The sequence below is a fragment of the Schistocerca gregaria genome, chromosome 5 (genome assembly GCF_023897955.1).
Source record: "Schistocerca gregaria isolate iqSchGreg1 chromosome 5, iqSchGreg1.2, whole genome shotgun sequence".
NCBI lineage: Eukaryota > Metazoa > Arthropoda > Insecta > Orthoptera > Acrididae > Schistocerca > Schistocerca gregaria.
This window is the reverse complement of record NC_064924.1, coordinates 667631526-667656756: the sequence shown is the minus strand read 5'-3', so window position 1 is coordinate 667656756 and position 25231 is coordinate 667631526.

The window sequence follows — 25231 nt, the reverse complement described above, 5'->3', positions numbered from 1 at the left end:
TTCTGCGAAAATGAGTGACTTAAACACTTGGAAAAATAAAATTGCTGTGTGCCTTAGCAGTTAAAATTTTGTCGGTGCGTATCTTTCGGTATGCTCAACCTGATCGAAAAATTTCTGTGTGGGTTTCAACATACCGGATTGAACCATTCGCTTATTAGAACAGCAAGGTTGGATGTTGTAGTTAATCACGTCAACAAGATACGGAGAAAGGCTGTGTGGTGAACCTGTAACTTGACACACTTGGAGAATCCGGCGACGGCGGTTGACGTCACCGACTGCTGTGCGTTTGCATTGAAAGTTGACTGTGCTGTCTGCATGTACTGTAGTAAACGTCAATCACTCTGAAACGTCCCCTTAGAAACATTAATGAATTACTGTGCTGGTTAACCTCTTACGTTATTTGATTTTCGAACAGCTGAGCAGAACTGAACGTACTCAGACATTTCTCTCTTTACTTATTCTGATCAACACTAAACTGACACACAATATTTTTAGCGCAACGCAAGCTGACTTTTAATAATCCCTGCAAAAGAATGGCCCTGACTGACAATACCTATACCTCTCATGAATCACTTACCTCACAAAAATCTTCGTTACTCGAAGTACTGCAATACGGCGAGCGCCAATACAGCCAGCTAAATAAAATATTTTCATATAGAGCGCTACGTGGCGTTACCAGCATAAAAACCTAAACAGCCTACTTACAACAATAACTTTCCAAAATGCTACTCCTGGCTGGTGTAAAAATAAATGTGTGCAACACAAAATAATAAAAGCTAAAATGATGATTTGGCCCTGTCTGACTAACCACTGAAGCAGATCTTAGGATCTATTAATGAACTTAACATATAAATTACAGCCTGAATATCAATGAGTGATTAATCCAACTAATACTACTAAATGATAAGCGTTGTTCCTGCTTATATATTTATCGTAGATTTAAAAATACCTTTATATTACAAAGTTTACATTTCCTAAGTAAAATTACTAATCAGTTGCCCAACTCTGCCCCTTATTATGATTGCGCGATCTAATTTCAATAACGCGAAATGAGTGACATCATCTGCGTACCAAACACTAGAAGGCACTACTTTCAAAGATGATTTACGGTGGTGTGGAACCTCAATGGAAATGAATCAACGTGATCACAGCTATTTTGATTTTAAAGCCGTAATAAGCCGAAGCAGTTTGCGACATCACCGTATGTACTGCGTCCGGTGCGTCGAAGTGATGGTTCTCGTATTCGTCTGCGATGATGGAAGAACTCCAGCCACAAATAAACTCTTTCAAGCACTAGGACGGCAGAAGGCGGTCCTCTGACTAATATACTCTATGTCTTCTCCTCTCTGAGTTGTACGGACAAGAAACGCGAACTCCCAACCACAAGGACGGAGTTCAGATAACGCCTCAACGTTAAGTATTGGCAGAGGAAGTGCTCTCAATTACTGAACGCTGCGTACTCAACGACGACTTCCAACCTAGAGGTGAAGTCGAGAATCGTATAGGTTCGCAGCAGTACAGTGTCTAACTGTTCTAACTATAAAATCTCCCGAGAGCAAAGAAAGCAAGTCCGCTTGTACCAACAAATCTGATATCGAACGACCACCACACACGGGCGCTCACAACGGAAAACCTCGTCTCTCCACCGCTGGCCTCCCAGCAAGGCTCGGCTCCCCACCATCGTAATTCCGAAACCGAATCATATTCCCCAAACCACGGAATATTCTCCCTCTCCACAGATTCTTCCGAACGCCGAGCAACCATATTTTAGTCTTTTGTCGTCCAGTGCGGAAAGTATGCGAGGAAAAACCTATACACGTAGAATGATACGCTTCTGATGAAAAATCCTTGGAAATAACCCAGCGTGCGTGGTTTCCGAGGTGCCGCTTCTTCGTTACTCTCACCTGCGTCCAATATTTTCGTAGTTTCCGATGTATAATCCTTCCGGCTCGGCTACAATACGGCCGGTCGCGACGCTATTGGGTTTGGTTGGTTCAAATGGCTCTGAGCACTGAGGTCATCAGTCCCCTAGAACGTAGAACTAATTAAACCTAGCTAACCTAAGGACATCACACACATCCATGCCCGAGGCAGGATTCGAACCTGCGACCGTAGCAGTCGCGCAGTACCAGACTGTAGGGTCTAGAAGCGCTCGGCCACGCTGGCCGGTCGCGACTCTATTGTGCTCCAGCGCTTGGGTGCTACGACGTCCGTCTTGCTATTTCCTGTGTTTAAGCGGGTCCAACACACCTGTGTGGGCCTTCCACCCAGGGCTTGAGTTCCGCCTACTACTTCATTTCCGCTTGCGTTCCAACCTCTACTACTATAGTCAGTTATTGGTTACGCTGTTTTTATAATAAAGACACTCCGTCACCTTTCATGCAATAAGCGTTAACAATTATTTACAAGGTGTACGTGACAATGTCAGTCTCCTTTAAATGTTCATATATACGATGTACAACCTATCAAATGATATCTAATTGTGGTTGTAGTTCACGGCAAAGTATGTGCATGAGTTTTTGTAAGGTGTGAAATCATAGCCACCTCCCAACTTCCATAACGATTGTAGTACTTCGTCAACCTTCACCAGATGAAATATCTGCTGGAACAGTGATACCGCGACAGTATCGATATTCCCGAAAGACGAAATTCTTTGAGCACAAGAAAAACGAGCATCTTTGTTAAGATAATGAGGGAACATGATGAAATCTTACGGTTGCGCAGAAAGGCAGGAATTTCCTTTGTCTGAGTGGGTACTTAGTACGTAACCTCGAGACCCCGGCGACCTTCTCCTGAAGAGCTGCACGGCAAACTGCGGGTAACGAAACTGCCATTACCTTTATATACGTTTCACAAAAGGCAGTTATTCCTATTGTTCTCATTATCCACCAAAATTATAGCCACCTTTTGAGAGTATTACAGTCACAAAATTTCGCATAGTCAGTTTTCACGAATCTTAATATGCGTAACAACGATTAGTAATTTCATCCGTGTCATAGCCCACACGGATGTTCCTTTAATGTAGTAAAGAAGCTTCATCTCATAACCGTTATTTTTATTCTCTTTATGGCAATTGTCAGTGTAGTTTTAAATGGCTTTTTACAATTATAGTCATTGTATGAATTTGCGATGCTTGCAGTTTTGGGAACACATTGTCATACAGTGTGTACCTCAATATTTGAACATTAGTGTGCTTACACTGTGACTGGACCAGCCACTGGATTTGCTATTTTCGTCTCAATACATATTCGAAATAGCTGCTATTGATTCCACACGCCCTTTGGATAATCTTCCGTAATCGTCGGCCTATCTTTCCCATAGTCACTGTTTCATCCTCCTGTAACAGACTGAGCTATGTGCTTTGCACAATCCAAGTAATAAATATTTTTTCTTTCAGCTTAGGAGATAAGCTGTCGCTATAAAAAGTCTATGACACGCGTGTCAAGTGTAGAAAGAGAGAGCTTATGTAGCGTTAGTTACAAATTATTAGTGACTGTTGATTCACTTCAAGGCTATAATTTCAGGTCTGTAAGATGTATTGTTAAAGTATATAGTCATGAGGCTCGTTAAAAGTAGTAAACGTAGTGTCTGCTTTCAATAAGATGGTTAGCTAGTTACTGGTAAGAAGCATAATAAGCAAGTAACAACAATAAAGTTATAAAATTGTGCAGTGCGCTCCAACAGCGAAGGAACGTACCCCCCTTGATGACGTAAACAGCTGCTACGAGATCTGGATCGCCACAGGGCGACTGCGATAGTTCAAAGCGTCCCCCCTCCCCCTACACATCCGTCCACCATTCTAACGCTATCTTCGCTTTCAACAGATACCGCACAGACCGAGGTAGACATTGGGTTTGCATTCGGCAGGTTGGCGGTTTCAATCCCCCTCCTGCTTACAAAAGATTTATTTGTTCGTGCCTTCCCTAGGTCATTTACTAAATAATGTCGGGACGGTTCCTTTAAAAAGGACACGGCCAATTTCCTTGTCTACTCATCCACAAACCGAGCTTGTTCTTTGTCTCTACTGCACGTCGTCATTATTTAAAGGGAGTCAAAACACAATATTACTTCCATTCGGATGGAATAAAATTGATCGTATTAAAGAACTAGCAAATGCAATCAGTCATATCAGCAGGTAACAGGAAAGGAAGGAAACATAAGAGTTGGAGAATTTGTCTTTCATACTTTGTGTGTTGTGTGGAAGACGTTCGGGTATCTACAAGACAAGAGAGAGTGAGTGCTCAGAACAGAATAGCGGTCATACTCGACGAAGCTTCCTTACTACGTTAAAGGAATACAGCACCCCAAATAAATCTGCCATAGCTATCCACATTAACAACGTGGGTCATGCGTTTGGCAACACAGATGACATTGTGATAATATTTTACTAAAAAGAACAAAGGCCGTAATGTGAATCTCTTTGACGAGTTGTAATTTTCATTCGCTGCAGAAAACATGGACATCGTGTATTCAATGACAAAAGTTGAAAGGGGAAGTAAACTTTAATCCATATTAGGCGATAAATATCATGTTTTCATAAATGCTTTACGTTAAGGAAACCAAAACTCGATGCACAATCCATCAAACCGATTCGTTATCAAGTAAATAGTTTGAAATTTATACATATAAGATTTTAAGTCGTGTTCAAGCGACGAATTTCTGAAAGTATGAATGTTGTTTGCATTTTTGATTCGCTTTGTAAGCTGGTCATACTATTTAACTTAAATGACACAGTATTTCTGTATCCGTACGAATTCAGGACTGCTTCTGTTTATGTGTGATAGTAAATGTTACACTTGGGTATATGTAACGACGTGCAGTGTGCTTCTTGATAGAATATCTTGTAAGTACCCGTCTTATCGTTTACAGTACGTAAGTTACGTGCCATGTTATGGTAAAAACTGTCGAACAGTAGTTAACTTGTAGCAATGCGGCCAGCTGGCTACAACTAAGAAAAGCGAAACTCATATAACCCACCGATGCAGCTGAAGATGAGATTGTATGTCCTCAAAATGGGTCGTGGAAGAAAACAAAGAGTAGTTGACGCAAGTAGTTACACTGGTGTCCAAAATGAAAGCAACAAACAGAATTTTTGCAAGGTTGCTTTTATTTTGCAACAAAACAGTATAAACATGTGATAGTAAAGTAGAAACAATGTAAAGAATACAGAACGTTAGTAACTGCAACATGCGTAACGGTAGACAAAAATGTTTTTTTTTCCAACTTAACTGATTTGCACACTCATTCCAACTACTAATTAAAGTGTTCAGTATGGGATGTGACTGCCTCTGGCAACAACAAACGCCTAACAACGATGGGACATGCAGTGAAGGATGTCGTCAATCTCATGTTGAGGCAATAAGGCCCATTCATCCTGCAGAACTGTTCACAAGTCTTGGGGACTGGTTGATGGATACTGCTGTGATGCAATCCATCTGCAGTGCATCCCAGACGTGCTCTAAGGGATTCAAATCGGAAGAGCGAGCAGGCCACACCTTGCATGCAACATCTTCCGTTTCCAAGAAAACATCAACCTCCCGTGCTCAATGAGGTCGGGCAGTATTGCCCACCAATACAAAGTCTGGGACCACAGCACCTCACAGCAACCACACGTGACGTCCCAAGATCTCTGTCACGATACCTGACTGCAGTTAAACATTACCGATTTCATGAAGAGCTGCTCAAGTGGTCAGCATAATCCCTGCCAACACCATCGACCATCGAGTATCCTCCTCGATCTCGGCCTCTTTCTACAATGTAGGGTCCCAAATCGTATTCCATGGTCCCTTCAGAGGCGAATCCGTCGAAAATCATTCTCCAACCAAATTGGGACCATTCTGTGAGAATATCATTGGCCCAGTGTTCGGCCGTCCATGTGGCATGCTGACGACTCCACTCCAGACCTTTCCTTCTGTGAAGACGCTTCAGAGGTACACATACAGCACGTCTCTTACAGTAAAGGTCAGTTTGGAGAAGCCTTTTGTAAACCGTTAGCCTCGAAACAACACAATCAGTGGATGCTGCGAGATCAGATGCCAGTTGCCATGCAGTAGTAAGGTGGTACCGTTGTACCCTTACAGGCTAATAACGGCTCCTCTTTCTGATGTCACACATGGTCGACCCTGCCCTGGTCTTTGGGATACACTCTCAGTCTCTACCAACTGTCGCCACATCCGAGAAGCAACAGAACGATTCACTCTAAGCCATCGGGCCACACCAGTTTGCGGCTGTCCAGCTTCCATTTTCCTATGGTTCTCCACTGCAGAGAATATGGTACGTGCATTCTGTATGCCATACTGCACCGTCTGTGACTGTGTATTCTAGTTTGCCACAACTTATCCACAGGAAACACGAAAGCGGTCGAAGACGTCCGTCTTCTGGTCGGCTCCTGATCGTTGTCAGAAGGAGGCTAGTTTTTCATTACGCAAAGGCTTCTATTATTTGGAAAAGAACAACCCGGATTTCTTTACGTAATCAGTATGAAATTTATAATCACCTAAGGGACCTTTAACAATGAACAATAAAAAATTTAATTTACAAATGAAATCATTAATAAATGGGGCAGCTATGAGTTGTATAGAAGACAAGGAGCGGCCTTCTGTCTATGACCAGGATGCCGCAGTATCCTCTGCTGTAGTAAAGGCTGTTTGATATTTACAAAAATAATATGACATGGAGGTAAAAAAATAAATAAAGGAAAAGAATATAATAACAAATCTGGTAAACACTAAATATATTCAAACAATTCTCACAAGCAATTAGGGCACATTTATAAACAGTATAACGTACATAAGTACTTTTCTAACTGTATGGAGCGAACAGATTTCAGCCTGTCCTGTGCTAGCTCCTTGGTTCACTTTTATGGATTAAAGACGACCTTCTTTACACTTTCACATTACAAGCAGAAGTACGACAAAATCTGAAGATCTACAAAAGATTTTACTGTCATCTTTTATTAGATCGAATCGGAACGTTCAGTTTAGCTTCTGTTAAAATGTTTCTTTGACTGCGCAATAGATGTATTAGCGTCCGCGCCAGATGCGCATCTTTACAGACACGTAAATTATATAAAACAAATGTCTTTCAAAGAATAGGTCCCATCTCATAAGTTGATCATTTAATATACAGATAGGTGAATGCCTTTCGAAGGGTACTCACAGCTTTCATACTATGGAAATCCCAATAATATTACAGTACAAAGAGATTGTGGATGTGGGACTACCCGACAAATACTACCCCATTCGAGCGGTGCCGTGAAGTCATCGCTGGCGTGGTTATCTGTTGACTGGAAAGACATCTTCCGGCAGAACACGATCGCACGGAAATCTGTAGACAGTTTGTATGATTATATCGTGAATTAGACTCAGGAAGGGGAAATCGCCGTTTGTTGCTTTAATTTTAGACACCCATGTATTTTAATATGGCCTTTGTACAGTTTTAGCTACGAACAAGTGCTCCTCGCAGCGTTTACTAAACTAAGATAGTGGAAACTATCATTTTAGTGTAAGAGTGCAGCCGCCGGTAGGGTTTACAAGATGTTGGACTCTTATGGGCAACAATGAAAGGGGCAAGTAGAGGACAATGAAGCAGGCAAAAAATCATAATAAACGAAGGTTCATCCCCAATACGACTTATTGCGACCGAGTCATGAACATCGTATAACAGATCTCTGAGGACCCAAACAGCAGATACGCACTTCAGAACGCACACATTACTACAAGCCTCCCACCTGGCCACCGCCCACGCGAAGGCAGGCGCCAGGACGTCCTCTCATAGATTTCCGTGCACGTTCAGAAACACCTGGCGTGTCCCGAATGTATTGAGGACCGTCCACAGTACGTTACCGGAGTTACACTGTCAACAGGGCCGGAATACACCAAAGATTTTAAATTCCCCACAAAAAAGAAAGCAAAAATCCAACTGGTCCAAGTCGACGGATATGAGACGTTGTGATATTGGTGGGCCACTAGTATACTGGTCGTCGAAGATTCGTGCTACCTATACCCAAACAGCCACATGAAAGTGTGACGGACCACCAACATGCATATACCATGTCTTCACCCTAAACATAGTCTTGGACATTAGCTGTGTTGTAACAATGACATGACTGCATTTGTGAGTATGTCGTGTGGGGGAAACCACTGGTTTCCGGAACATTGGTTGTTAGGATTATTTGCTCATTTCACTGTCCTCCGCTCGCCCCTTTCGTATAACAGTCAAAAATCCGTTTAATGTATCGTTTATGTCCACCGAGAACGTTAGGGATTGTATTCTGCATCGGTTGGACATGCACGGTTCTACGAGGAAGTGCTGATAAGTGGTGCCTCGTAATTTTTTATGTGAAAACTCGCGAAACTTTTCAAATAAAACAAACGTTACTATATTCTACATATTTATTCTTCATATATACACATTTACAGGCCACTACCGCTAGCAGGCTCCGAATTGTAGCGTGCAACACGGTGGTGTGTGTAACACCTACGTGCGTACGTTGTGTCAAATGGAACCTTAACATACAATAAGTGTTATCCTCTGGGAGGAATTTTGAAACGTATAACCGTGAATTAACGTAATCGACAGAGAGCATTGAACATGAATTTCGTGACTATGGCAATTAACAGAAAGCTGAAAGACTTTAACTTAGGAAATAATGAAAGTAGTGAACGTTTTTGGTGAACAAAATAATAAACGGTCCCCAGCCTAATTAGGCATAATAACGTAGGAACATTATGTTCAAATACTTTAATTATTATCTTGCAAAAAGGACTTTCATTCTTTTCTCTTTGTGAAGTACAATGAAGACACACGATTACCAGACGAACTGATCAGTGTATAGCAGTAGTTTTCATTTCCATAATTTGGCAATCATAGCAAGATAAATGGCATTATACTTCTATTGACAATAATTACCATCTGAATCATTAATTAATTCAGCACCAAAATTTTATCAAAGACATCACGAGACTAAAATTGGGCATGGAAAGAGTCCTGGTTTAACTGACACCCACACACCACAAATGCAGATAAATAACAATATACAAACAGTTTTTTACCACCTCTCATTTAAGTACATACTTCAGATTTCTTTAACAAAAGCAATATTTAATTTAATTTTCTGATAATAGGAAAGAATATCATGGTCCCCATAAACTGTCATTTACTCTACAGGCAAATTCTGCGACTATTTAAGAGACAAATTGCATTACACTAATACGGATTTCTAACCCCATTTGAATTTGTTTATACTTCAATACTATATAGCAATTTACTCACATGTTATTCTCAATTAAAACTTCAGAAATTAGTTCATGGTAATAGTCAAAGCAGAATGTACCTTTTTTATTACCTATGAAGCAGGTGGTTTTACTAGCAACATTTTTACACTTTAACACTGAAACTTTGGCACATTCAAATCAGAAACAATTCAATGGTTATTCAGAAACAGGATACTCGGTCCTTTGCACGTTTAGGATGTGACCCTAAACAGGTTTTATGGCCGGCCGGAGTGGCCGTGCGGTTCTGGGCGCTACAGCCTGGAATCAGGTTCGAATCCTGCGTCGGGCATGGATGTGTGTGATGTCCTTAGGTTAGTTAGGTTTAGTTAGTTCTAAGTTCTAGGCATCTGATGACCTCAGAAGTTAGTCGTATAGTGCTTAGAGCCATTTGAACCAACCAAGGCTTTAAGATCAGGACAATTTCAAAGTTCATACACATGTTTTTATCACTTGAATTATTATTGAAAAAGCACGCACACACGCATACTGGTCGATACTGAGATACGGATCTGATTTCCTGAAGTTGGTGGAGCAGTGGCAAGCACGAGGCGACCATCTGGTCTTGCACTTTAAAGCTCTTTTCAGATATCTTCTTGGCGACGTATTGATCAATTTAGGGGCATTCCATAATACGAGAGCACCATATTACAGCCGAAACCACATCCGAGGCAATTTGAACATAAATCTGCTTCCGAATGCCTCACTTGGCACCCACGGTATTGACTGTACAACTGCTGTGACACTGACTTCATAGTGTGCTCTCTCTCTCTCTGTCTTGTCGCCCAGATTGATCGTCAAAACCACCTTTTGCCGCGCCCCAAGCCTCCTCCGTTGCGGAGCGGGTTCCCTACACCCTTTCCTTTATATAATTCAACTTCCCTAAGTATGAACCAGTATTCAAAGTACAATTTTACGAGCATACATATTTTATGAAGTTTCATTATTTTTAAACATTATTACGTTTTTACGATATATCCATCATAAACTTCCACTTTCCCTCTGTCAATTCAAAGATCTAAACTAGTACAGAACAAACACTTCACAGTTACATACACATAATTACACTATATAAACAACTTACAATCGATAATGGTGTTACATGTGTACCGTAACTGTGTCGGTATGTGAGAAACAGCGTGCAGTAATTGAGTTTCGAATTCGTTGAGTTAGGCAGCACATGGCGCACCCTATCCTTCAGCATGACAATGTGAGATAACACACGAGCGCCGTGACACCTGCAGGTATCCGACGCCTTGGGTACGCCGTCGTCGATCATCCTCCAATAAATTCACGACTTCCCCCTACCCGAATTTCATCGGTTGCCTAAAGTTAAAGAATTCGAGGAAACACTTCGATACTGACGAAGCGGTGCAAGCAGAAGTGAGGTTTTGACTCCCTCAACGAACTCTAACATTCTACAGTGAAGCTACGAACGAACTGATCTCTTCTTGTGAGATATGTGAGTACGTTGAGAAATAAATATACATACATGAAGAATGAACATTCACAGTATTAATAAGTTTTGTATTATTTAAAGAGCTTCAAGAGTTTTCACATAAAAAGTTCGGGTCGTTACTTTTCAGCAAATCCTCGCACTCCGATTTCTGTGCGCCTTTGAGTGCGACTTAGTGGGTTCTAATTCTTTATGCTACACTTGACATCGATTTTTAGTCGGATTTTAGAACATAAATACTGTATTCCAACATTACATGTCTCGAAGAAACCGATATGCAGGGTGGTTAGAAAAAGACTGAAAAGCTTATAAGGGTGTTGCAAGGGAGGCTACGCTGAGAAATAACTGTTACGAAGAAAATTCGATACTTCGCTTCATTTCGGATTCAGTTATCACCGAAATTAACCAATCAGGTCGTTGCGTGCACAAATTGAAGCACCCTGCCAGAGACAGTGTCTCCAAACGTCTTCAGTGTCCGGTTTCCTTAAATCGAACGAATGTAGATTTTGCTCACCTAACTTAAATTTATCCCTCACGAAAAAGGCACATTTTATCCTATAATGAACATTTGAATAACTGTTAACTCACAGACGCACATATGTCTGTGCGTTGCTGCATTTAACACGTGTAAGTCTTTGAATTTGCAAGCACTACGGCCTGATTGGCTATCATCAATGCTAATTAAATCGGAAACGGTGCAACGTACCAATATTTTTTCTTATTTCTCTGCAAAACCTTATCCTGCAACACCGTTGTAAGCTTTTCTTTCTGACCACGCTTATAGATACATTATCAGCACGGATGCAAAAAATACCTTTCTTGTGGAGCAAAACAGGCTCTTTATTGACACTAAGTAATGAATGCTATCGACTTGTGATCTCAAGTTGATTCCGTATTTCTAGAATTCCGGAAGGTTTTTCGTACCATTCCTTCCATAGACATCTAGTAAAATTGTGAGCGTATTGCGTATCGTCTGAGTTGCGGGACTGGATTTGTAATTTCCTGTCGGAAAGATACGGGTCGCAGTAACTGATGGGAAGTGATGAGGTGAAACTGAATTAATATTTGATATTTGGGTTTTCCCACGAAAGTGTTACAGGGCCACAGCTCTTCTTAATCTATGTAAACGGTTTAGGGGACAATTTGAGGAACACTACTTCTCTGTTTGTGGACGTGCTGTCATTTACGTTCTAGTACATGTATCAGGGAATAAAAGAGAATTGAAAAATGATTTGAACAGAATATCCGCATGGTGCGGAAAGTGGTAAGTGGCTCCAAATATTGAGCATTAAAAGAATTTAACTAACTTTCGGCTACTCAATAAATCACATAAATCTGATTTAACTAAATAACTAGAGATTATAGGACCAACTTCAGGTGGAACCATCACATTGAAAATATTGTCGGGAAAGCGAAACAGAGTTTTAAAAGATACAGTAAATCCATTAAGAGACTGCCAACACTATGATCGGCCGTCCTCTCCTGGAGTATTGCGGTGTGATATGGGGTCCTTACCAGATAGGATTGGCGGGGGACTTACAAAAAGTTTAAAGAAGCCAACTCCTTTCTAGCTATCGTCAAATAGTTCACACAGGGACATGTATACGAGTATAACAAAAGGGTGGGGGCGGCAGTCACTTTTTTGGTGCAGCGAGACCTTTCACGAGATTTCAGTTACCAACTTTCTCCTCTGAACTCCAGAATATTTTCTCCACTCTCACCTACACTGGGAGAAAAAGATAAGCATCTGTTTTTCCCACGAGCTATTCGAGGGTGAAACAGTTGGGAAATTGTCTGAAAATGTTTGTCCGAACCCTCCAGTAAACACCTCATTGTGTAGTGCAGAGTAATCACCTAGATGTATGTGTAAATAATAACTGTTTGGTTCAAAGTGGTGAATAGTGTCAAATAAAATATTGTGTAAGACAAGTATTTCGACAGCTTACGTAATGGAGTAGTATTGTATTCTGTAAGCGTCACGTTAAAATTGGTGGGTTTGGATCGTAAATTAGTTTTTCAATTCATTGTTACTTTATTATGGTGATTCCTTCTTACAAGGGAACCTCCCCATCGCAACCCCCTCAGATTTAGTTATAAGTTGGCACAGTGGATAGGCCTTGAAAATCTGAACACAGATCAATTGAGAAAATAGGAAGAAGTTGTGTGGAAGTATGAAAAAAATAAGCAAAATATACAAACTGAGTAGTCCATGTGCAAGATAAACAACATCAAGGAGAGTGTGAGCTCAGGAGAGCCGTGGTCCCGTGGTTAGCGTGAGTAGCTGCGGAACGAGAGATCCTTCGTTCAAGTCTTCCCTCGAGTGAAAGGTTTAATTTTTTATTTTCAGACAATTATTATCTGTCCGTCCGTCCGATGCGATCACTTTTTTGGGAGTGACTATCACATCCACAAGAAAACCTAAATCTGGCAAAGTAGAAGAATCTTTTTACCCATTCGCCAAGTGTACAAGTTAGGTGGGTCGACAACATATTCCTGTCATGTGACGCACATGCCGTCACCAGTGTCGTATAGAATATATCAGACGCGTTTTCCCGTGGAGGAATCGGTTGACCTATGACCTTGCGATCAAATGTTTTCGGTTCCAATTGGAGAGGCACGTCCTTTCGTCTGCTAATCGCACGGTTTTGCGGTACGGTCGCAAAACATAGACACTAAACTTATTACAGTGAACAGAGACGTCAATGAACGAACGGACAGGTCATAACTTTGCGAAGATAAAGAGAGTAAACTCGAGGGAAGACTTGAACCAAGGACATGTCGTTCCGCCTCTGCTAACGCTAACCACGGGACCATGGCTCTCCTGAACTCGCACTCTCCGTGATGTTGCCTATCTTTGCGCACGGACTACTCAGTTTGTATATTTTGCTTTTTTTTCATACTTCCACACAACTTCTTCCTGTTTTCCCGATTGATCTGTGTTCAGTTTTTCAAGGCCTATCCACTGTGCCAACTTATAACTAAATCTGAGGGGGTTGCGATGGGGAGGTTCCCTTCTTAGGTGCAGTGGTAACTGAGTATACGTTTCATCGTTGTAGACATGGCAGCTGATGAGGTGTTAGGTACAAAGACATGTGGAAAGGTGGCAGGTGTTGAGCTGAACCTCCCCGCCTGCGGGCCTCGGATTGACTTCCGCGGTTCCCGCCTCGCGCTGCCCGCCGGTGACGACTGACGAGCACGTGGCAGCGAGCAGCGGCGGAGGCGGAGCCGAGACGTGTCCGGACTGTGCAGCAGCGGCCGCAGCCGCGCAGAATGGCGATGGCCCGCCGCGACTTCCTGCACACGGCGCGCCTTGTCCCGGTGACGGCGGCGTCGCCGAGGGCCAAAAATAGACGGGCAAGCTTTGGCGGGAGAGCGGGAGAGCAGGTCCTCAGGCGGCGCTCGGCACTCAGTACGCCGTCTCGGCTCTCCCCGCGAGGTACCTTGTACCAGGGCGTGGGACCAACGAGGGAAGCCTACGACTATTGAGTCAGCGATCTTTCTCACGACTGTGGTAGATACACTACCTCACCAAACTGTCTGATGATCTATTAGTGGACATTCATATGGAGTGTGTCCACCCTTCGCCTTTGTGACTGCTCGAACTTTGTTGGGGACTCAATGAAGTGTCTCGATGTCTGTGAAGCAATGACAGCCCATCCTTCCTCCAGAGCCGAAACTTGGAAAGTTAGTATGTTGGATGCTGGGGACTCGAGCGAAATTTGCGTTGTAACTCATCCCAAAGGTGTTTCACTGGGTTCGTATAGGGACTCATGGTAGGTCTGTGCTTTCCAAGAATGTTATTGCCCACGTACCAACTGCCCCACAGATGATGCTTTACGACAGGTTGTACTGTAACGCTGTCCGCAGCTCGTGGTCGTGCGGTAGCGTTCTCGCTACCCGCGCCCGGCTTTCCGGGTTCGATTCCCGGCGGGGTCAGGGATTTTCTCTGCCTCGTGATGACTGGGTGTTGTGTGCTGTCCTTAGCTTAGTTAGGTTTAAGTAGTTCTGAGTTCTAGGGGACTGAAGACCATAGATGTTGGGACTAGTGCTCAGAGCCAATTGTATTGTAACGCTGATACAAACAATGATTCTCCCCAAATGTTTCTCTACTACACGCAGCACACTGTCCTCTGCAATGTGTTCATATGCTTCCGCATTTAACGTCTGCATGAAATCTTTGAGGGGATCACACCCGAACGACGGAAAACACCCACATACCGCCACACCACCTCCTCCGCACGCCACTGTGGACACTGCTGCAGAATTCTACAACATATTCTCAGTTCGAATGTAATAGCTTTCTTAGACACCAAACAGCTTATATCCACGAACTAGCACGATTTTAGAAAGCACCAATCGCGTGAAACTGAGCTTGCCCCTTTCTCGCACGATGTACTGCGAACTATGGATGAAGGACAAAAGGCAAATTCCATATTCTCAGATTTCCGAAAAGCATTTGACACGGTACCCCTCTGCAGACTGTTAACGAAGGTACGAACATATGGAATAGGTTACCAGATTTGTGTGTGTGGCTCGAAGGCTTCTTAGGTAATAGAACCCAGTATGTTGCACTCGACGGTAAATGTTATGAGACAATGGCATCGTCAGGAGGACCCCAGGGAAGTGTGACAGGACCGCTATATTTTCTATGTACATAAATGATCTGGCGGTTGGGAGGAGGGGGGCTGAGATCTTCGGTTGTTTGCTGATGACGCTATTGTGTGCAGAAAGGTGTCGAAAATGAGAGGCTGTAGGATTATACAATATGCGTTAGACAAAATTTCTAGTTGGTGGCAGCTGGCTCTAAATACACACAAAAAAGTTAATGTGGGTGAGCTGGAAGAACAAACCTGATATCTTCGGATACAGCGTTACTATTGTCCTGCTCGTCATAATCACATCGTTTGAATATCTGGGCGTAACGTTGCTACGAGATATGAGATGAAAGCAGCATGTGAGAACTGTCGTAGGGAAAGCGAATGGACGACTTCGGTTTCTTAGGAGAATTTTAGGAGAGTATGGTTCGCCTGTAAAGGTGACCGCTTATAGGACGCTGGTGCGACCTGTCCTTGAGCACTATTCAAATGTTTGGGATCATCGTACTTAGGCGTAACGGATACGGCTGTAATACGACGCGCTTCTAAAACATTAAGAAGCAATTGTGGCTCGAAGATCCACGAGTCTCTTCAATAAGTCACGAGAGCGTCAGGCGTCAAACAGACGCGTTATCACAGCCTGCTGCAGGGGAACCACTGTCAGGTCGTGTTACATCTACATCAAACGGAATGCCAACACAGTGTCAGCTCGCTTAGAGCAGTACTCAATGTTGAAAGCGGAATTATGAGACACAATCAGCAATGCGAAAAGCAGAAATAAAGCATCAGAATTACGGTACTTGCAATGATAAACTTCCTTAACGGCCAGAGCAAACATCATAGTAGATGTTCCTGACAAAGTTTGTATGGTAAACTGCTGAGAAGTGAGCCAAAGGGAAAAGCGTCGTCCGAACGTTATAAAATACTGACTTTTTTTTGTAGAGAAAATATTGACATACAAACACATCAAACAATTTTGATGAAAGGTAATACGTGGATCCTTTTTACCTTAGCCATCGTTCTTTTTTTTTATTTCTACGTACTAAATACCGTCAAAAATAACTGAATTTTGCACCTTCAATAGAGATGACTTTTTCATCGTTAAAAATATATCATTAAATGAAAATTGTTACATAAATTTAATTCTTATTCACGCACAGCATGGTTTTTTTTTCAGCTGTCTTGGAACCTACATCATTTTTAGTGTTCCGTACCTGAGTCAGTAATAACAGAACTCTTCAGGATCACATCGTTATCTGTCTGTTTGTCTGTCCAAAGCCCTTTTGTCTCAGGAACGGTTAGGCGTATCAAGTTGAATTTATATCATCTATTAAGATCTTTGCTCCCCTGGGTGATGTTGGAAACGGAACCTTCTAAGCCATTGTAGTCACGAGATACGATCATTTATGTCCCATGTTTTGTTTCTTGCAAATTCTCATCAAAACCTACATGGTACCTCCCGTTGACCTAGAATCATGAAATTCGTCAAGAAGCAAGAGGTCGCATTACATGCAAAGGTAACAATCCTTTAATTGAAACTTCCTGGCAGATTAAAACTGTGTGCCCGACCGAGACTCGAACTCGGGACCTTTGCCTTTCGCGGGCAAGTGCTCTACCATCTGTGCTACCGAAGCACGACTCACGCCCGGTACTCACAACTTTACTTCTGCCAGTATCCGTCTCCTACCTGGTAGAGGACTTGCCCGCGAAAGGTAAAGGTCCCGAGTTCGAGTCTCGGTCGGGCACAGTTTTAATCTGCCAGGAAGTTTAGTATCAGCGCACACTACGCTGCAGAGTGAAAATCTCATTCTGGAATTCTTTATTTGTTAACGCGTAAATAGAACATTCGAAACAACGTTTATTGTCATTTGTTATCTAACTCTGTCTGTCTGTCCGTCCGTCTATTTTTTCTCGGGAACGGTTTGGTGTATAAAGTGGAAATTTATGTCACATACTGGGATGCATAGTTCTTTGGTGGTGTAAAACTGTTAAACGTGGAGTCAGAGAAACCAAAAAACAGGCAATTTATGTCCCATATTTTGATACTCGCGAACTCACTCATCAAAACCTATAAGGTATTTCTCTTTTATGCAGAATCATAAAATTTGGTAATCACGATTCGCTGTGAACACATTTGACAGTCTGCGTTGATACAACAAGAAAGCGTACCACTTCCAATCCTGTTACCTCCTTCCTGCAATTGACCCGCATCTCCACGTTTACCTACCTCACAGCTGTGATCCCATACAACCGACCCATCTTACTGCACTGATTTCTATGCAGCTGACTGGCACATACGCACCACAGGGAGTCACGTTGAAACGTCCCCTTAGAACAATTATACATGGCTGTGCTTAAACTGACACACAATATTTTTAGCACAACGCAATCTGACTTTCAATAATCCCTACAAAAGAATGGCCCTGACTAACATTAACCTATACCTTTCACAAATCACTTACACCTCACAAAAATCTTCGTTACTCAAGCTACTGCAATACAGCGAGCGCCACTACTGCCAGCTAAATAAAAGATTCAAACTACTGAAGGCACTAACCACTGACAGGCATACTAAGCCAATGAAAAATTTTGATAGAGAACAAACAATGTATTTACCTTAATAGTGTTCAAAAGTCATAATATATATAGCAGTTCATGACATCCATTCTTACAAATGTACTGTTTCTGATGGACACACGTCCAGATCATCCGCTCTCAAAATTCTGCCATTTCTCTCCCCACATCCGCCACTGCTGGCGGCTCACGTCCAACTGCGCAACGCTACGAGCTGTTAACACCCAACTGCCCAACACTACAATAGCGAATGTTACAACAATGCTAACCAGCCACAGACTGCACACAGCACAGCCAGGGATTTTCATACAGAGCGCAACGTGGCGTTACCAATATATAAACATATACAACCTACTTACATAGCCCCCATATCCCCACAAAAAAATTTCCAAATTGTTTTGGGCAGTGGCCAATACAGACTCGAAAAAAATTTTCATAACTTCAATAACAAAGAAATCAAATGCACACACTTATTGATACAATGTTGGTCAAAAGCTAAAATTTTCTCACAGTCCATAAAGACAGTCCTGATCATTCATCACAGTAAAATTGCAGTGTTTTTCTCAAAGACTGAGCAATAAAAGAAAATGCACACGGAAGTAGTGGATTACCACGCACTCTTTAAGAAGTAGTGTTGTCCTTCCAACGGAAAGACAGTGCTGACTCTTGACATGCAGACAGGTAATGGGCCACAACAGAGCAAACCCACAGCAGAGTCAGTCGAAGTTTTGAATAATATTGGTAGGTAGGTCAACACAGAGTAGACCCCTTGTAGTCCTGGGAGAGATTACGGTATTGTTGGGCCACCAGAGATGCAGACCCACTGTAGACCTTGTAGAAATAATGGTATTGGTGGGTCATCAAAGGTGTAGACCCACTGTAGTCCTTGTAGAGATAATGATATTGGTGGGCCATCAAAGATGCAAACCCACTGTAGTCCTTGCAGCAGCCATCTGGTGCGACTGTGCAGGTGCACAATCACCATCGAAGAGTCTTGCAGAGAATATAGCAAGTCCATAAACCACCACTTGTGTACTCAAAAAACTGTTTGGAATGTCCTTAGAACCAGCAATGCTGTTAACCAGTCCCTTGCTGAATTATCAACACACGTGCAAACACTAGCAGTCCCTTCTTCTCACATATTGTCCATATACTATGACCAACAGAAATGTGTGCTGTGAAATGTAACTTACAAGTTACTTAATTTGATGAACTGGTGTCAATTACAATTTTATAACATAAGAATACAATAACAAAGGTACAACATACATCATTAAAGAACATAACAATACAGATAACATTTGTAGTAGTAGGGGCTTTACAAAAGAATCGAAATAGCAAATACATCAGTGTTACAAAAATTATGACATAAGTACATACATAAAACATCAGAATAACTTTTGAAACATCAAATTCAGACATGTGCAACAAAACAGAATAAATAATGTCTAAACATCTTTACAAAGTAAATAACATATTATCAGAAAAATTCTACAACATAAATCTTAGCAGCTAAACACATAAAGACAGGAAGAACACAAATATGCAAGAGTACACAAACACATAGCGGAATAAGACAAAAGGAAAGGCCAGGGTTTGTTTTACTGCAGTATTTTCCAAACAAAACTTTCTTTACTTCTTGGAGATCTCTCTTCATTCATCATTATTCACAAAATGTCCTATCTATACATCCATTCTGTATTCTACTCATATTTCTTTCAAAATAATTATTTCTCATTGTACAATACTTATTTTAGCCCAAATCTTTTTTATATATCGTCTCAATGCATACTTTCCCTATTCTCCACAGTCAGTTTCTTATATAGTCTACCCCCTCTTAAGCTAACTTAAATCTACTGAGCTCAGATGCTAAATTAAGGGACGAGGCAATGCAGCAGCACAAAATTAATTAACGCAAACAGCAATGACAAAAAAATTCAAATTGGCAAAGCAAGCAGCAGCAGCAAATGCAATAACCTATATCTAATTATGATAAAGCTCAAGCATACAAAATATTACAGTAAAGATGGTCATGACTAATAACTATGTCACATCTTAACACTAGAGTGATGCATCACCTTTACTTACTGTACCAAAAATTCACCAATTCATTGACAAAAATTATCTATGTAATTCCTGTGAAGAGAAATGTCCTTTTGTGCTCCGTTGTTTTTTTTTGGAAGTAGATCATAGTTGTTGTTGTTGTTGTCTTCAGTCCTGAGACTGGTTTGATGCAGCTCTCTATGCTACTCTATCCTGTGCAAGCTGCTTCATCTCCCAGTACCTACTGCAACCTACATCCTTCTGAATCTGCTTAGTGTACTCATCTCTCGGTCTCCCTCTACGATTTTACCCTCCACGCTGCCCTCCAATGGTAAATTTGTGATCCCTTGGTGCCTCAAAACATGTCCTACCAACCGATCCCTTCTTCTAGTCAAGTTGTGCCACAAACTTCTCTTCTCCCCAATCCTATTCAATACCTCCTCATTAGTTACGTGATCTATCCACCTTATCTTCAGTATTCTTCTGTAGCACCACATTTCGAAAGCTTCTATTCTCTTCTTGTCCAAACTAGTTATCGTCCATGTTTCACTTCCATACATGGCTACACTCCAAACAAATACTTTCAGAAACGACTTCCTGATACATAAATCTATATTCGATGTTAACAAATTTCTCTTCTTCAGAAACGCTTTCCTTGCCATTGCCAGTCTACATTTTATATCCTCTCTACTTCGACCATCATCAGTTATTTTACTTCCTAAATAGCAAAACTCCTTTACTACTTTAAGTGTCTCATTTCCTAATCTAATTCCCTCAGCATCACCCGATTTAATTTGACTAAATTCCATTATCCTCGTTTTGCTTTTGTTGATGTTCATCTTATATTCTCCTTTCAAGACCCTGTCCATTCCGTTCATCTGCTCTTCCAAGTCCTTTGCCGTCTCTGACAGAATTACAATGTCATCGGCGAACCTCAAAGTTTTTGTTTCTTCTCCATGAATTTTAATACCTACTCCAAATTTTTCTTTTGTTTCCTTTACTGCTTGCCCAATATACAGATTGAATAACATCGGGGAGAGGCTACAACCCTGCCTCACTCCCTTCCCAACCACTGATTCCCTTTCATGTCCCTCGACTCTTATGACTGCCATCTGGTTTCTGTACAAATTGTAAATAGCCTTTCGGTCCCTGTATTTTACCCCTGCCACCTTCAGAATTTGAAACAGAGTATTCCAGTCAACATTGTCAAAAGCTTTCTCTAAGTCTACAAATGCAAGAAACGTAGGTTTGCCTTTTCTTAATCTTTCTTATAAGATAAGTCGTAAGGTCAGTATTGCCTCGCGTGTTCCAACATTTCGACGGAATCCAAACTGATCCTCCCCGAGGTCCGCATCTACCAGTTTTTCCATTCGTCTGTAAAGAATTCGCGTTAGTATTTTGCAGTTGTGACTTATTAAACTGATAGTTCGGTAATTTTCACATCTGTCAACACCTGCTTTCTTTGGGATTGGAATTATTATATTTTTCTTGAAGTCTGAGGGTATTTCACCCGTCTCATACATCTTGCTCACCACTGGTAGAGTTTTGTCATGACTGGCTCTCCCAAGGCCGTCAGTAGTTCTAATGGAATGTTGTCTACTCCGGTTGCCTTGTTTCGACTCAGGTCTTTCAGTGCTCTGTCAAACTCTTCACGCAGTATCTTACCTCCCATTTCGTCTTCATCTACATCCTCTTCCATTTCCATAATATTGTCCTCAAGTACATCGCCCTTGTATAAACCTTCTATATACTCCTTCCACCTTTCTGCCTTCCCTTCTTTTGCTTAGAACTGGATTGCCATCTGAGCTCTTGATATTCATACACGTGGTTCTCTTCTCTCCAAAGGTCTCTTTAATTTTCCTGTAGGCAGTATCTATCTTACCCCTAGTGAGATAAGCTTCTACATCCTTACATTTGTCCTCTAGCCATCCCTGCTTAGCCATTTTGCACTTCCTGTCGATCTCATTTTTGAGATGTTTGTATTCCTTTTTGCCTGCTTCATTTACTGCATTTTTATATTTTCTCCTTTCATCAATTAAATTCAATATTTCTTCTGTTACCCAAGGATTTCTAGCAGCCCTCGTCTTTGTACCTACTTTATCCTCTGCTGCCTTCACTACTTCATCCCTCAGAGCTACCCATTCTTCTTCAACTGTATTTCTTTCCCCCATTGCTGCCAATCGTTCCCTTATGCTCTCCTTGAAACTCTGTACAACCTCTGGTTCTTTCAGCTTATCCAGATCCCATTTCCTTAAATTCCCACCTTTTTGCAGTTTCTTCAGTTTTAACCTACAGGTCATAACCAATAGATTGTGGTCAGAGTCCACATCTGCCCCTGGAAATGTCCTACAATTTAAAACCTGATTCCTAAATCTCTGTCTTACCATTATATAATCTATCTGATACCTTTTAGTATCTCCAGGATTCTTCCATGTATACAACCTTCTTTTATGATTCTTGAACCAAGTGTTACCTATGATTAAGTTATGCTCTGTGCAAAATTCTACCAGACGGCTTCCTCTTTCATTTCTTAGCCCCAATCCATAATCATCTACTGTGTTTCCATCTCTCCCTTGTCCTACTGACGAATTCCAGTCACCCATGGCTATTAAATTTTCGTCTCCCTTCACTACCTGAATAATTTCTTTTATCTCATCATACCTTTCATCAATTTCTTCATCATCTGCAGAGCTAGTTGGCATATAAACTGGTACTACTGTCGTAGGCATGGGCTTTGTGTCTATCTTGGCCACAATAATGCGTTCACTATGCTGTTTGTAGTAGCTTACCCTCATTCCTATTTTCCTATTCATTATTAAATCTACTCCTGCATTACCCCTATTTGATTTTGTATTTATAACCCTGCTTTCACCTGACCAAAAGTCTTGTTCCTCCTGCCACCGAACTTCACTAATTCCCACTATATCTAACTTTAACCTATCCATTTCCCTTTTTAAATTTTCTAACCTACCTGCCCGATTAAGGGATCTGACATTCCACGCTCCGATCCGTAGAATGCCAGTTTTCTTTCTCCTGATAACGACGTCCTCCTGAGTAGTCCCTGCCCGGAGATCCGAATGGGGGACTATTTTACCTCCGGAATATTTTACCCAAGAGGACGTCATCATCATTTAATCATACAGTAAAGCTACATGTCCTCGGGAAAAATTACGGCTGTAGTTTCCCCTTGCTTTCAGCCGTTCGCAGTACCAGCACAGCTAGGCCGTTTTGGTTAATGTTGCAAGGCCAGATCAGTCAATCATCCAGACTGTTGCCCCTGCAACTACTGAAAAGGCTGCTGCCCCTCTTCAGGAACCACACGTTTGTCTGGCCTCTCAACAGATACCCCTCCGTTGTGGTTGCACCTACAGTACGGCCATCTGTATCGCTGAGGCACGCAAGCCTTCCCACCAACGGCAAGGTTCATGGTTCATGGGGGGCAAGTAGATCATAAAATTATTTCTTTACTGGATATGTAAGCATAAAATATCTATATTAGTACAGCTATTAAATTTTATTTTAACCAATGCTGCAGTGCAGCTAGAAACTAGATATTAAACAAATTGAGCAATCTCTCAACTAGAAAGACAGCAGATGTAAAAATGTTTCTCATCATTTCATTAGGCATTTTAGTAAATATCATAAATTAAGAGCTCCACAGTGTAATCATATGTTTTCTAGTTTGAGTGTGTCGTATTTGCGACGCTTTCTACAAAGAAATATCAATAGCGAGGATAATGGCCTCTTTTTTTTTCACCTGTGCCTTTGAAAGACACACACTAAAGGCTTTTTTTCCAAACGACTGTCGCGCAGCTGGGTGCCCACAACGCATTACGTGAAGGTGGTCACTTAACTTTCTTACCGAAATATTTACGACACCAGTTTGCACTGCAGTGACAGCCTCATATACAAAATTTCATAGGTCGAGAATTTGTTACAAATGTGTAGAAACAAAATCCTATAAATATAACAGTGTCCAAAAAAACTTTCGTCGGCGTTGTGATACATTTACGCATATACATACATTTCATAATTCTCAAAGTACGATTCTTGGTTTCCAACACCCTTTGCGACAAATCAGAGTCCCTAACCATTACTTATTATTCCTTACCTTATTATACATATACGTATTCATCGACACTTCTTCAATATTTCATCATAAGAAATACGTAGCATAATCAAATTCCTCATATACGGCAGCATCAGCTTATTGATCTTAAACGTACCTCAACAGCATAATACTCATCATCGTCGTAATAACATCATAAAACCTCAACCAAATCTCAAAATCGTCGTAGCTTTCTGCAATAATTTCATAACCTAAAAAAATACTCTGCTCATTTCAGTAGTGTCATCTACCTCAATCGTACTTTAAAATCATGATCCCATACCAAATACATCAAACTTCTCATAGTATCACAATTGTTCCGAAAAAAGATGAAGGGTTCACAAAGAACAGACAAAATACAATTTCATAAGTGTGAAGCTATCCAACAGCGTAATTGCGTAAACATGTGTCACTGACGTAGTAAAGAAAATGTTTGTTTCTCTGTTAAATAATCAGATACCTGTGTAATTTATGTCTTAGAGAAATATGGTACCGATGTGTATAGTTGTATAGGCAAATACCATATTAGCTAGGGATCCTTGTGCTTGCTAGACACATAGTACACAATGTAAGCTCGTACCCACTGAGTATTAATGTAATTATGGAATAAAATGTATCACGGAAAACTTTTTTTGAAATTCAAAAATCTTTAAAAAAATAAACGTTTTAAGTACAAAATTAATCACTCAAATACGTGTCCTTTAGCGCTAAATGTGCGTCTTGCCCTAAGATAATTCTGTGGAAGTGTCGTAGTTATCGTCCTCTGTAAGCAAAGTTCTGCTGAAGTCAATGTACTCACCTCGTAATAAACAATAGTGACATGCTATGCGTATAGATATCGTAGTTATTACGTACAGTACCTTGATCAAGAAAGTACTATACTGTAATGTATTGATGTGCTACAGAAAATGCTGTCTCATTGTAGCTATACCACAAAAGTTACTACTAAAGCATGTTTTACTTTCCAGAAGAATTCAGAAAAACTGTGCAGATATAAAACAGATACACCGCAAAAGCAACAATGTAAATCGTGTCACATATTAGTAGCGTCGTGATATAATCGTATAGCTATCAAAGAAACCAAATACTAAGTCATCGGTAATCTCACATAAAGTACTTTAAATAAAGAATGTCTTTTCAAGTAAACCAAAATGTTACATTAAAATTTCATTAACAGTGTATG